A 14,156-nucleotide genomic window follows, 5' to 3' on the forward strand; every position below is an offset into this window, starting at 1 on the left:
GTGCATTCACACCCTATTTCTGATCATTTAACGTCTTTCAAAAATTTTTTCTGTTATAAATAATGTCATGATGAATGGTTTTGTAATAATAACTAGTAGTTTTTTTTTTTTTTTTTTTTTTTTTAAATATTTTATTTATTTATTTAGGATAGTCACAGAATGAGAGAGAGAGAGGCAGAGACACAGGCAGAGGGAGAAGCAGGCTCCATGCACCGGGAGCCCGACGTGGGATTCGATCCCGGGTCTCCAGGATCGCGCCCTGGGCCAAAGGCAGGCGCCAAACCGCTGCGCCACCCAGGGATCCCTAGTTTTTTTTTTTTAAGATTTTATTATTTATTCATGAGAGATAGAGAGAGAGGCAAAGACATAGGCAGAGAGAGAAGCAGGCTTCCCAGGGAGCCCGATGCAGGACTCAATCCCAGGACACTAGGAACATGCCCTGGGCCGAAAGTAGACATGCAACCACTGAGCCATCCAGGCACCCCAATAACTAATAGTTCTTAACGAATGTTAAACCTCTATGTGACAGGTACTGTTTCAAGGGCAATCTTTGTAACAAACTACTATTATTATCATTTAACAGATGAGGAAACTGAGGCACAGAGCAGTTGGTGAAATATTTTGTCCCAGATCCACAGTTATGAAGTGGTAGAGCTATCCCAGAGCTACTGCCTGTATGATGCTGTCTCGACAAATATCCATGATCATGCTTCTGATATTGCTTTGAGAAATAATTTTAAGCTGGAAGTACTAGAGCATAGTAAACACATAGTGTTAAGGATCTGGATTCATATCCTTAACCTACTTTCCAGTAACACTGGATGGTTAGGCTAATTCGTGTTCCCATGAGCACCGTGCAATTAATTAAAGAATCTAAGTTATATACAGCCCTGGGAATTGAAGATGTCCCTCTAGCCCCTGGGCAATGTATTCATAAACTTTATTTATTATTTATTTATTTATTTATTTATTTATTTATTTATTTAGATTTTACTTATTTACTCATGAGAGACACACAGAGAGAGGCAGAGACATAGAGGGAGAAGTGGGTCCTCTGCGGGAGCCTGATGCAGGCAGGACTCAATCCCAGGACCCTGGGATCACAACCTGAGCCAAAGGCAGATGCTCAAACAGCGAGCCACCCAGGCACCCCTTCATAAACCTTTTTAGCTTTTGTGGACTTATCTGGGCACTTACTATCATTAATAATAGTTTTATGAAAAAAATAGTTTTATGAAAATATATATCTAGCTAAAAACTACATTTGGAAAGGGGGATCCGTGGTGCTGGTAATATTCTAGTTCTTGATCTGGCTGTTGTGGCTCCTTTGTGATAATTCACTGAGCTGTGGCCTTTAGACTTCTACACTTTCCTGTTTATAATTTCTACTTATTAAGAGTTTGTTTTTTAAAAAGAATCTGTTATCAGATTTACATACTTTGGATGTTAGGCACAGAGCACATTGAAATCTATCGTAAAGAATAAGCAAATGACTCAGTTGTCACCATATTTTCTCCTCATGTTGCATAAAAGGGAATTCTGAAAGAAACATTCTTATGGTTTCTTTTTTTAATTGCTAATGCAAGAATTGAAAAGACGTTGAATTACAACAGTCCTAAGAAGAGCGGTTCTCAAAAAGCCCTTGGCCTATTCTAATTGGTTTTGTTTTGTCCAAGTAAGATGTTTTGGTTTGAAACTTCAGAAGTGTGACACATATTTAACATATGCCGAGTTTATGATGAGTGAATTTTTGGCAAGGATCTGAGAACAATTATTAAGACCCCCAAAGAGAATTGTTCTCTTTCTGTCTTGGCTTTCTAACGTGTTCCTTCTTAATACTTGGTTTTGAAGTCGTGCGTGGTTCTGTGATCTGGCCTGATGCCCCTATTGAGTAATGTCCCTGGAGACTCGGGAGTATCCTTCCATGGCTAATGCATCAGCTCAAGAAGATCAATATATCATCAAGAAAACAGTATGAGAGAGTATGCTTTTACTCTCAGGGAAGCCAGTGGCAATTTCCTTGTCAGATTCCCAATTGTTTTGAAATATTATTTTAGTGCTTATTTCCCTCTGCTGATCTTATATTTGATCTAAAATTAATTGTCTAGCCCCATTCACTTTCTTAGTCTCTGGACTCCACTTATAATTTTTACCCGTTTTTATTCGTCTGCCACAGGGGATTTAAAAGGAAGCAGAATAAGAGAGTATCTTGTGCCTTTTATGACAAGAGAAAATGAGGCATGTTTCCCAATTCTGCCCTTATTTACCACCCCCTACATGGTCTCCCCATGAGATTCTGTGAGTTCTTTGACCAGGTTACTGATATTCCTTTGTTTAGACTGACTTTCCATTTCTACCACCTTACCATTACCTCTGTCTTAGCTCAGGCTGCTATAACAAAATGCCACAGCCTGCGTGGTTTATTTTTTATTTTTATTTTTAAAAAATGTTTTATTCATTTATTCATGAGAGACACAGAAACATCAGACGAGGGAGAAGCAGCCTTCCTGCAGGGAGTCCAATACAGGACTCAATCCCAGGACCCTGGGATCACAACCTGAGCCAAAGGCAGACACTCAACCACTGAGCCACCGCCTGGGTGATTTAAACAATGGAAATTATTTTCTCTCAAGTTCTGAAGGCTGGATATCTAAGATCTAGCTACCTACATGATCAGGTTCTGATGAGGAATCTAGTCTGGGTTGGAAGACAGCAGTTGTGCCTTCACGTGGCCTTTTTACTGTGCACACAAGTGGAGAGAGAAAGAACTCTGTATCCCTTCCTCTTCTTATAAAGATACTATGGATTAGGGTCCCATCCTTATGACTTCATTTAACCTTAATTATTTCCCCAAGGGTCCTATCTCCATATGTCCTAATGTGAGGGTTAGGGATTCAATGTACAAATTTGGTCGGGGTAGAGCAAAGGGAGGGTAGTGGTGGGGAAGGAGGGGACACACAATTCAGTCTGTAATATTAGCACAGCCAATATAATTAAAATTAAGGTTTGTTTTCCCTTTCAAAGTAGCTCTCTGTCCCCTAGTGTTTCTGTTAAATGACATTTACTTTTTTAGTCTGTAAAACATTTTTGGATTTCTGCTAACTGTATTATGAGAATCCAGACATAAAGAAGACATAGACCCCTACTCAAGTAGACTCTTCATAGAATTTATAAAGTAATGAAGTAGATGAATAGAATGCACAAATAATCAGAACATTTGAGACGCTGGAAATACGTCAGGAAATACAATGTGCTGTGGGATTTGGAGGAAGAGATTACCCTCATCCAAGGGCCAGTCTTTGAGCCTCTTAATCCGCGACAGGCAGGGTTTGGTCTAGGGAAGATGTAGCTAAGGCCTCCCCAGGCTCAGTGGGAACAGACACCATGAAGGCAGGAAGGTATGGTTCAGTTGAAACTTAGGAAATCAACAGAGGAACACTGTGGAGTTCAATATTATGTCATACAGGGAGGTTAGGTTCTAAAATTAGCACTTGAGGCTCAGTGACTAAATGGCTCTGGAAAACCTGGACATATTATCTCAAGAGCACAAGTTTCTCCTCAGTGTTAAAACAGACCACGGTTGCTTTGAGCACTGGATGAAGTAGCTGGCTATGTTTAGGGGCTGTCTTGGGTGTGAGTGGGGAGGAAGGAGAGTTGGGGGAGAGGGAGGGAGAGAGGAAAATGAATGAATGAGATCACACTTACTATCGCAGATGCTCATACAGTGGTAACCATGGGAAAGCCAAGAGTGCAGAGAATTGCATTCTCTCCAACTCCTCCCCCCCAAAATGGACAAAGAACATGAAGTGGAAACTTAAAGGAAATATTAATGGAAATGATCATATTTAAAATGTTCCACATCACTAGTGATCAAATAAATACAAATTAAAAAATGTTTATTTTGAGGGCTCCTGGGTGGCTTAGCCAGTTGAATGTCTGCCTTTGGCTCAGGTCATAATTTCAGGGTCCTGGGATAGAGCCCTGCATCAGGCTCCCTGCTTAGCGGGGAGTCTGCTTCTCCCTTTGACCCTCCCCCTTGTGTTTTCTCTCTCTCTCAAATAAATAAAATCTAAAAAAAAGTTAATTTTTAATTGCAGTTTAGGTGACATATAATAGTATATTAACAAATTAATACAAAATTAAAATACAATGATTTACTATTTTCTCCTTGTCAGATTAGCAAATATATTAAAGTAACACTGTTAGTGAAGGTGCATATCTCAATTTCATACATTGCTAATGGGAATGTAAATTGGTATAACCTTTCAAGAAAGTAATTGTGCATTGTCCTACTCTCTTGAGAGCCCTAGAAATGTTAATACAGCTTGGCTTGATAATTTCACTTACAGGAGTCTAACTTAAAAATATAGAGATGTGGACAGAGATTTGTGTTCAGCTGTTTCATTGAAGTTTTATTTATAGTAATTGGAAGTTTAGAAACAATCTAAATGTGAACACTATGGAAACTGGTTATATAAATGATATATATATCAATGGCATATTCATTATTTAAAAAAAGTGTTTTCTAATAATTCTACTGATATAAAATGAATATTTTAATGTTTTTTAAAGATTTTTTTATTTTAATTTTTTTAAAGATTTTATTTATTTATGAAAGACACACAAAGAGAGAGAGAGAGGCAGAGACACAGGCAGAGGGAGAAGCAGGCTCCATGCAGGGAGCCCGATCTGAGACTCAATCCCAGGTCTCCAGGATCACATCCTGGGCTGAAGGCGGCACTAAACCGCTAAGCCACCCAGGGATCCCCAATTTTTTTAATTTTTTAAAAGATTTTATTTTTCAGTAATCTCCACACCCAATGTGGGGCTCAAACCTACAATCCTAAAATCAAGAGTCACATGCTTGACCGACTTATCCAGCCAGGTGCCCTTATAGGATTTGTTTTTTAAAAACAGGTTCCAAATTATATATATATAGTAAAAATATGCACAAGGGGAAAAAAAAGACAATAAATGGTAATGTCATTTACTAATTCTGTTCATATGCATATGTAATTATATTCATATACAAATATGTACTAAGCATATTGTATGACTTACAATTTATTTATCTGTATGTAGTAGGTCTACAGATAGATTTCTATTTAATTCTTTTTTTTTAAGATTTTATTTATTTATTCATGAGAGACACACACAGAGAGAAAGAGACACAGGCAAAGGGAGAAGCAGTTTTCCTGCAGAGCCTGATGTGGAACTCGATCCCAAGACCCCAGGACCACGGCCTGAGCCGAAGGCAGATGCTCAACCACTGAGCCACCCAGATGCCCCTCTGTTTTATTCTTTATACTTTTCTGAGTTTTCCATATTTTCTAGAGCATCTAATTCCTTTTTATCTAAAACATACATTTTAATAAATCCATTTCATCTCTTAGGGCCCAAGACCACCCTTACATAAAGTTCTGGTTACTGTAGTAGAAAGTGCTCTTTCACTTTTTCTGTGACTTTCATATCTCTTTTATCACATATGGTCTTGAATTACAGCCACTTGTACATGTGATTTTCTTCCCAACTAGTGTGGGAGCTCCTGGGGAATAGGGAGCAAACTAAGTTTGTAAGCAAAGCCTAGCTCTCCCTCCCACCTTTTCCATAAAACCTATCCTGATGCTTAAAAAAGTGGGTGAGTTCTTCCTGTGAATCCTCGAAACACTTCTTTATGGCTCTTTAATTCTGCTTTGGATTATTGTGAATTGTATTTGTCTTGAGCCCCCTATTCATCATCCAAGCCCTTATTACAGGAAACGAATCTTGTTCCTTTTTGTGCCCAGAGAGGTGCCTTGCATTAAAGTGTATGCTCAGTAAACATCAGTTGGATTTATGACTGAATGAACCCAGGCGCTTTCCAGCTATTTCAAATAGGTGCTTTTCAGTTAGCACCTAATCTGAAAAGTTTAAGGTTGCTGAACTGGTTCAGGGGCAAGGAGATGGGATAAGAGAGCCTACAAAAACTAAGTTGACTCAAAGCACTGAGCAGTGGCAGTTATAAAGCCTAATCTGCCAGGAAATGTGTTTACTTTAGACTCATGATACCCCCAAGTAATAATCTTTGCTTCTCTCTGGGTCCTGAGAGCTTTCTGTGAAGCTTTACCATTTTTTACCATTTCACAAACTCCTAGAGATTAATTCCCAAAAGAATTCCATTCTTCCTGTCATAAATTGAACACCATAGATTCATCCTGCATCCAATTTTAGGCCTCAGTCCTCCAAATGTGGCCATTAAGAGAAGAGTTTAGAATAAAAGATTGTATAGATATTTTAGAATTTAAAAAATAAGGAAATAAATTACAAGATTCAGTTCAATTTAACACATTGTGCTCTAGGTTTTTGCAAAACCTTGTCCTGGGCACGGTGGATGGTGTAAAGGTTAAATAGGACACTGATCTCATTCCTAAGAGCCCACATGGTGATGGCAGTGTAATAGAAGGAAGGGAGGGGTGGAGTGGGAGGGGTCTGGAGAGAAAGGAGGACATTGCACTTGATTTCCAAGGTTCTGGGTCAGGATTGGATAGAGGTGGGAATAGTTGGGAGGGCTGCTGGCAGCTGTAATTGTGTTGGTGGTGGCCACTGATACGTTGGGACTGTGCCCCAAAATGTAAGATGTGGGTGAATGGGATTCAGATCAAATAAGAAAAGCTCTGGGCACCTGGATGGCAGAGTTGGTTGAGCATCTGACTCTTAGTTTCGGGTCAGGTCGTGATCTCAGGGTCATGAGAGGGCTCCCCACATCGTGCCTGCTCTGCCCTCAGCACAAGGTCTCCTTGAGATTCTCTCTCCTTCTCCCTCTGCCCCTCCCCCATCAAATAAATAAATACATCTTTTTAAAAATGAGAAAAGCTCTAGAAAAAGAAACCCAAATTCTAAGGCAATATTGGACAGAAGATGTAAATGAGACATATTGTTCTAGAAAATAAAATAGTAAAGGATTATATTTAATAGAACTCAGTGCATCCGCCAGCATCCTTAGCTACTGATAATAGAAACTACTCTAGTTAGTTTGACCATAAAAGGAATTTATTTAAAAAAAAATATAAGAACAGGGCAGCCTGGGTGGCTCAGCAGTTTAGCGCTGCCTTTGGCCCAGGGCATGATCCTGGAGACGTGGGATCGAGTCCCATGTCGGGCTCCCTGCAAGGAGCCTGCTTCTCTCTCTGCCTGTGTCTCTGCCTCTCTCTCTGTGTGTCTCTCGTGAATAAATAAACACAATCTTTAAAAAATATATATATAAGAACATCTTCAAGAAAGTGAAAGGGCAACCTACAGAATAAGAAAAAATATTTTCAAATCATATATCTGACAAGAGGCTTGTGTCCAGAATATAAAAGTTCAACTTTAAAGGACAATTAAATGGGATCCCCGGGTGGCTCAGCGATTTAGCACCTGCCTTTAGCCCAGGGCGTGATTCTGGAGTCCCGGGATTGAGTCCCATGTCCGGCTCCCTGCATGGAGCCTGCTTCTCCCTCTGCCTCTCTCTCTCTCTCTCTCTCTCACATGAATAAGTAAATAAATAAATCTAAAAAAATAAGTAAATAAAGGACAATAAAAATGGAGAAACAAGGATGGTTGCACAACAATGTGAATGTACTTAATGTCACCGAACTGCACACATAAAAATGGTTAAAATGGAAAATTCTATGTTATGTATATTTAACTACAATTTTAAAAAGTTTTTTTTTAAATAAATGTGCAAAATATTTCTGGGGCACTTCAGTGGCTTAGTCAGTTGTGCATCCCACTCCTGATTTCAACGGAGATCAAGGTCTCAGGATCTTGGAATCAAGCTCCAAGTCAGGCTCCACACTCAGCAGGGAGTCTGCCTCTCTCTCTCTCTCTCTCTCTCTCTGTTCCTCCCCATTCATGCACACACTCTCTCTCTCTAATAAATAAATCTTTAAAATAAAATAGAATGTGCAAAAGATTTCAGTGGACATTTCTTCAAAGAAGATATGCAAATGGCAGATAAGCACCTGAAAAGATACTCAACATTATTAATCATTAGGGAAATGCAAATCTAAACCACAGTGAATACCACTTCACACCCACTATGAAATCAGAACCTTCATAAATTGCTAGTGGTAATGTAAAATGATGTAACTGATTCAGAAAATAGTCTGATAGTTCCTCAAAATTTTAAACAGAATTACCATATGATCCAGCAACTCAACTCCTTGGTATATCCAAGAGAAATGAAAATACATGTCCAAACAAAAAATTGTACTTACATGTTCGTAGCAGCCTTATTCATACTAGCCAAGGAGTGGAAACAACGGATATCCATCAACTGATGAATGGATAAACAAAATGTGGTGTAGTCACACAATGGAATATTATTTGCCAATAAAAAGGAATGTAGTACTGGTACATGCATGTTGCAATATGGAAAACCCTTGGAAAAAAATTGCTAAGTGAAAGAAGCCAAAAACAAAAGGCCACAAATTATATGATTCCATGTGTATAAAATACCAGAATAAGCAAATCCTTAAAGATAGAAAGTGGATTAGTGGTCGCCAGGGGCTGAGATGAGGGGGAATGGGGAGGGACCACTAGTGTGGTCGGACTTTGGAGTTATAATGGTCACTACCTCACAACGTTACCTAAGGTAATTTCCAAATAGGAAATGAAAATAAGAACAGATGTAATTAGTTAAAATGAGATCAGACTGGAGTAGGGTGTGCCCCTAATCCAATATGACTGGTGTCCTTATAAAGGGGGAATGTGGACACCCTCACCCAGGGAGAGTAGCAGGTGAAGACTGGAGTTATGATGCCACAAGCCAAGGAACTACCAGAAGTGAGGAGAGAGTCCTGGAACAGATCCTTTCCTGGCACCGTCAGAGGGAGCATGGTCCTGTTGACACACTGACCTTGGATATCTAGCCCGCAGAAGCCTGAGACAATACATTTTTGTTGTGGAAGCCACTCAGTTTGTGGCACTTTTTTTATGGCAGCCCTAGCAAAAGAAGTGAGTTGTTTTCTACTCCTGTATTTAGTCTTTCTTTCTTTTTTTCTTTCTTTCTTTCTTTCTTTCTTTCTTTCTTTCTTTCTTTCTTTCTTTCTTTCTTTCTTTCATCTTCTTTCTGATTTTATTTATTTATTTGAGAGAGGGAGCACGAGCAGGGGGAAAAGGAGAAGCAGGCTCCCCACTGAGCAGGAAGCCCAATGCTGGGCTCAATCCCAGGACCCTGAGATCATGACCTGAGCCAAAAGCAGACACAACCCACTGAGCCACCCAGGCGCCCCATTTACCTTCTACTTCTAGGTGGACAACTGTCTAATTTGTATTGCTAGCCCATAACATCCCAAATAACCTTACAGATCCATGTGGCTGTCTTGCCTGCTGGGATCTTTGCATTTGGATATCCTACAAAAGCCATAAACTCAACTTGTCTAAAGTCAAGTCATCATTTCTCTGGTCCCACTTGCTCCTCCTCCTTCATTTCTCTGCCTTGACAGATGGTACTCTCTGTCCACCCTGGTGCACATGCATGTCAGAACCTGGGTGATAGCCTATGGCTCCGCTCCCCTCCTTGTTCCCAGGCATGACATCCTAAAGGTTTCACCTCTCACATCTTTAGAGTCTTTCCCATCCACCCCAGCCCACCTCCACCCCCTTCCTATGCCATCTTCCTTCCATATATATATGCCTTCCTCAGTAATCTGAAACACAAGGGTTCCCAGAGCTTCCAAATTCCAGAGCTCAGCAGATGAGACCTTTGTGGTCTGACTCCTTGCGGTGGGTCCTCCATAACCACATCTCTCACCGGCTTCCTGCAGCGGTACAGGAGTTCAGATCTTCCCCCTGCCTCTGTCTCCTCATTCGGCCTGTTGCCTGCTCAGTCCCCAGAACTCAAATGCAGCCTCCTGTGGGAAGCCTTCCTTGATTTCCAGCATGATGGAAAATCTGCTCGTGTGTCCCCCTAACCCTCTGGCCATACCCTCCATCATAGCAATTTCTCCGTGCGATGACACTGTTGGTCTCCTCGGCTCACCCCAGGCGGCCCCCCAGTAGTAAGGCACTTGAGTAGAGACTGCAGGCTTTTCCCAGCTTTCTGTTCTCAGCCCGGTGCCTGGCACATGGGAGGCACTCATGTATGTATCCAGAAGGAAGCAAGGAAGTCGGGGGTGGGGGGGTTGGGGGGGGGAGACTTCCTACCCCAACCTATTTTGCAGAATAAACACTCAGTCCCCAAGAGGCAGTACTTTCTGGGCTGTGTCGCAGTTGACTCAGTGTCAACTTACCAAACTTACTAAAGCAGACGCAGAGGTGGTTTCCTGTGTCACACTCAGGACTCGCGATTGCTTTCCGTGGTGCGGACCGTGTGCCCGGGGCGCCGGCCCTCGTCAGGCCAGAGCCGGTCCCCAGGGGCTGAGCCTGCAGCCGGGAGTCCAGGCGGGGCCGGGAGGGCGCGTCTGCAGGAGTGACCCCCCCCCCCCGCCCCGGGCTGCCGCTGGCCCCGCCCCGAGGCCGGGCGCCGAGCCTGCCGGCGTCGCCCTGGGCAAGCTCCCCGGGCCGGGCCGACCTGCGCGCCGTCCCGCGGCTCTCGGCGCGGATTAGCTGCGGCGGGGTGCGGGGGCCGCCAGGCCGGCGCCACGTCGCCGGGATTAGCCCCCGCCTGGCGGCGCATGGGGACCAGATGTCCCTCCGCCCGGCGCCGCCGCGCAGGATGGACGTGAGCCGCCGGGGAGCCCCCGGGAGCCGCGCACGCCGCGCTCGGGGCCCGCGGGACCCAGCCCCCGGGCAGCTTGCCCCGCGCCGGGCGGCGGCTGTCCCTGCGGCCCGGCCCTCGGAGCGCAGCGGCCGGTGAAGCAGCCCCAGGGCGCGCCCCCCGGGGGACGGACTGCCCGGGCCGCGGGGGGAGCCCGAGCCGAGCGCGGGCCGGAGCCGGAGCCGGAGCCGGAGCGGGAGCGGGAGGCGGAGTCGGAGCGGGAGCCCGAGCCCGACCCGCGGGCGGTGAGTGAGCGCGGCGGGGGCCGGGCGGGGGCCGGGCGGGCGCCCCCTCCGCCCTCCGCCCTCCGCCCTGGGCCGGGTCCCGGCGGGCTGCGGTGTGGCCGACCCGCTTCCGGATCCTGCGGATGCGGGCGCTGTGGCCCGGGCTGTGCGGCCCCGGGCCCCGCCGGCCGAGGGCGCCCTGGGGGGATGCGGCGGGGGTGGGGGGGGCGCCGCGCCTGCATCTCTGTGCACAGCTTCGCCGTAAAGCTGTTGACGTCATTTTGCACGGAGCAGAAGGTGGATCTGCTGCGGTCTTAAAAGCAGGAACTTTAATCATTTCTTAAAAGATGTTATTCATTCACTCCTGATAGAGACACACAGAGGCCGAGACCCAGGCCGAGGGAGAAGCAGGCTGCACGCGGGGAGCCCGACGCGGGACTCGACCCCGGGTCTCCAGCACCAGGCCCCGGGCCGAAGGCGGCGCTGAACCGCCGAGCCACCCGGGATCCCCGCATTTTTTTTTAAAATGCGTTTCCTCTCTCCCTCTGTCTCAAACTTTGGTCGTTTTGCAAAACTGACTGCTCGGATAGATTTCCTTCCTGTTAGCTTCCGTGCTGCTCCAGCTCACGCTACGCTTCTAGTTTATGAGAGGAGGGAGCTGTTGATTCTTGAAGGTTTGCAGGACTCTTTTTCGATGCATGTGTCGTGTATTTTGAAAATGCAGGCCCCACGTTGGAAACTGCCTGCCGCCGAGGAGTGGGGCGGGGAGAAAGGTTCGTTGCATGAAACGCCTGTCAGATCCAGAGCATTCTAGGAAACCCAAATTTGTTCCCACCTGTAATCCAACCCCATCGAGCAACTGGTAGCATTTTTACCCCTCTGCTTCCCCGGGAAATCCTCGGCCTTAAATTATGAAACAGAAACAGCTTCAGATTCAAATGCTTTTTACATAGTTTGTTTTAAAGTCCCGAGAGTTTCAGACACCCAAAGATTAGGTGAGCCCTTAGGGAAAGAGACATTGTTATTCCTGTGGACTATGTACACTAATGCTTTTTTTCACTGGACAATTTTTAGCCTATAAAAATGGAGATTGGTTTTTTCATCGATATTTTGAGAATGTGGTTATGGGATTGATGCACGACAACTTGAACTGCCAGGTTCCTTTACCCAGGGATGGAAGGACGGTGCCCGGGTCACTACCTCCTGGCCCTGCTTAACCTCTAGTTTCAGATTTCCACTTGATTTCATCCTTGGCAGATGTAGTACCTGCCCTTCAGCTGAAAGAAAAAAAGAGCAGGAATGATTCAGAACACCTTGACTATCACAACCTTAACGAATGAGGCAAAGAATTTGTTGTTGTTTTTTTTTAAGAGTTTATTTATTCATGAGAGACAGAGAGAGAGAGAGAGAGGCAGAGACACAGGCAGAAGGAGAAGCAGGCTCAAGGCAGGGAGCCCAACATGGGACTCGATCCCGGGTCTCCAGGATCAGGAGGCAAGGAATTTGATTGAATTCTTTATGACACACATTATGTTTCCTTCCTCTGCAAAATGAAGGACATTTAACAATTAAGGACTAAATTAAGACAAAACAAAACAAAACCTTTGCCTTCCTCCTCCCTTAAGGTAGATATGGATTTGGTTGAGTTGGGCAAGGCCACATACATTAATGAAGTGTGTTCCCGGTGAGGTAATTCACTTATATTCTGGGCTAGGTACAGGGTTAACCCCACACCTCCTCACTCACCGTCATAAATGCACATTCTTCTCATTGCTCTTTTCTTTCTACCCTTTTCTACACCATTCCTTTGAGATGAATACTACGATTCTCTTTTGGATCATGGAATCTACAATATCATTATATTTCAGTGTCAAGATTTGTTTAGGTGACAGTGTTCCTTATCAGTACTCTCAGATTTCCCCAAATCCTGTCTTTACTTTCCTGGAAAATCCTAGGTCTCTCAAATCCGCGGTTGGAAATTCGACCATATCTTTCAAAAGTAAACATGGCATCTACATCTTGAATTGTTTTTCTTGCATTATCATTTTAATGTTGTCTCGCGTGGTTTCCTGATTGTCTGGTCAGCTTGTTATTTCTGCTTCATATTGGAACACAAGTGGATGGAACTTCTCATAGGACACGGAATATAAATGGGGTCAGGAGTCTTCCTGAGAAGTAACAGCATAGACTCTGACCTTTTCTTTGGTCTGTCCTTCCTTAGGTTGAATTCTGTTCTTTGAATTTTTGTCCACTGACTACTCTAGAAAGAGCTGGATATTTACCTTGGGGCTCAGGAGTGATCTGTTTGGCCTTTTCAGAGCAGCTATAATTTACTACTGCGAGTGCTGCTTGGTGAGAATTTGCCTGTTCAGTGGAGATAAGTCAATCCAGTAATACAGTAATGCCCGAGGAACCTTTGAAAATGCTATCCTGAAATCCTAGGGAGATAGCATTATCAGCACTTTTTCCTCTCACCACTCCACTAAAAATAACACTGCACGGTTCTTACCATCTAGGATTATAAATTCCCCAAAGACAACTTTTAGTTTGATTTGTTCAGGCTCTAAAAGGTTTATGCTGGCAGGTACCGGCAAGATGTTTTTGATGCTGGTGCTAATGATGTGGGTAAGAACAATGAGTTTTCTTATGTGTTTTGTGAGAAAATAGATTCCTGGATGTCTGAGAAACCTCTCTAAGACTGTTACCTTAAAAGCCTTGAGTTAAGGGGCAACCGGGTGGCTCAGTCAGTTAAACATTGGGGTCTTGGTTTAGGCTCAGGTCATGGTCTCTGGGTCATGAGATAGAGCCCCGTGATGGGCTCCGCACTCAGTGGGGAGTCTGCTTGAGATTCTCTCTCTCTCCCTTTGCCTCCACTCATGCTCTTTCTCTTTCTCAAAATAAATAAAACCTTAAAAAAAAAAAAAAAAAAAAAGGCCTTGAGTCAAGGCTGAGGTACTATTATACTGTTACCAACATTATTTTTTGTGCCCTTTATATATTAGACCCTGAGACTGACCTGCTGGTTGGAAGGTCTAAATAAGCCCCTGCAAGTCTATGAGTTTAGTTCATTATTTTCCTTGGAAGAGAATAAATAGTAGGTCTTTGATATGGATAGAATTTGGTCTTAGAAGAACTGACAAGTGCAACTTTTGAGATAAGCAAGTAGAGGGGAAATGAAGGAGAGGAAATCTAGTGACTGAGCCACTGTGTAC

At 44.0% G+C, this 14,156-nt stretch overlaps 1 protein-coding gene across 6 annotated transcripts in view; it reads left to right on the forward strand.

Annotated features, from left to right (window-relative positions):
• Nucleotides 1–14,156, forward strand: part of TRIM2 (tripartite motif containing 2) — a 169,445-nt gene that overhangs the window by 59,213 nt on the left and 96,076 nt on the right. The window contains exon 1 of one of the 6 annotated variants that reach the window (XM_038559057.1): nt 10,915–10,965. The exons of 4 other annotated variants lie outside the window; for them this stretch is intronic. The gene's annotated coding sequence lies outside the window, so the exon portion shown is untranslated. Of the gene's footprint in view, nt 1–10,914; nt 10,966–14,156 lie in introns of those variants that run through there. One more of the 6 variants, XM_038559058.1, reaches the window with a different exon arrangement.

This window comes from Canis lupus, chromosome 15 (assembly GCF_011100685.1).
Source record: "Canis lupus familiaris isolate Mischka breed German Shepherd chromosome 15, alternate assembly UU_Cfam_GSD_1.0, whole genome shotgun sequence".
Classification (NCBI taxonomy): Eukaryota; Metazoa; Chordata; class Mammalia; order Carnivora; family Canidae; genus Canis; species Canis lupus.